The following is a 965-nucleotide window of genomic DNA, read 5'->3' as shown; positions in this document are numbered from 1 at the left end:
GTGAACCAGTAGATGGAAAACCTTTCTTTCTGTCTCTCCTTCTCTGTCTTTAACTCTACCTCTCAACTAAATAAAATCTCAATAAATAAATAAAAACATAAACTACACTTATCATAAAATGCTCAAATGGACATCTTACTTGATAGCAGACAAAATAAAGGTCAGTACAAAATCTATTAATGCAGATATAGACTTTCCATGGTAACAAATTGATAATACATCAGGATGATATAACACTTAAAATATTAATGTACCAAAAATAAAGCCTTGATAATTCAATGCTCTTGCCCCTCCCATCCTCCTTCCATCATCTTTCTGTGCCCCTATGATGGTGCCCATGAATGTCCTGGCCGATGCTCTCAAGGCAACAGCAGTTCCAAGAGAAGAGGCAAATGCCAGGTTCCTACTAGACCATGCTCCAAAGTCATCATCATGTTTTTAACTGTGATGATGAAGCATGGTTACATTGGAAAATTTGAAATCATGGATGATCACAGAGCTGGGGAAATTGTTGTGAACCTCGTGGGTAGGTTAAACAGGTGTGGAGTGATCAGCCCCAGATTTGATGTGCAATTGAATGATCTAGAAAATATGGAAGAATAATCTGCTTCCATCTTGCCAGTTTGGTTTCATTGTACTGAGAACCTCAGCTGGCAACATGGGCCATGAAGAAACACTACTAAAACACACAGGAAGGAAAATCCTGGGATTTTTTAGCAATGTAACATTCACATACAAATAAAAGCTCAATGGACCAAAAAAAAAAAAAAAGCCTTAAATGACATGAAATAGAAACAATATAAATAAACAAGAAAAAGTATCCACAATTAAACCTAGATAATACTCTTTAGTAGTCAAAAAAGAGATAAAATATATATCAATATCGACATTAATAACAATATATTGACCTGATATTTACAGAGGATTATGTGGAACACTTAGCACGACAGAAAATATGCCGAGTC

The 965-nt window shown here is 35.3% G+C and overlaps 1 pseudogene; it reads left to right on the top strand.

The window, feature by feature from the left end:
- The first annotated feature begins 328 nt into the window (after nucleotides 1–328).
- Nucleotides 329–742, top strand: LOC133755077 (small ribosomal subunit protein uS8-like; annotated as a pseudogene).
- The last annotated feature ends 223 nt before the right edge of the window (nucleotides 743–965 follow it).

This window comes from Lepus europaeus, unplaced genomic scaffold, assembly GCF_033115175.1.
Source record: "Lepus europaeus isolate LE1 unplaced genomic scaffold, mLepTim1.pri SCAFFOLD_3_1, whole genome shotgun sequence".
In the NCBI taxonomy this organism is placed as follows: Eukaryota; Metazoa; Chordata; class Mammalia; order Lagomorpha; family Leporidae; genus Lepus; species Lepus europaeus.
This window is presented reverse-complemented; position numbering and strand designations above follow the sequence as displayed.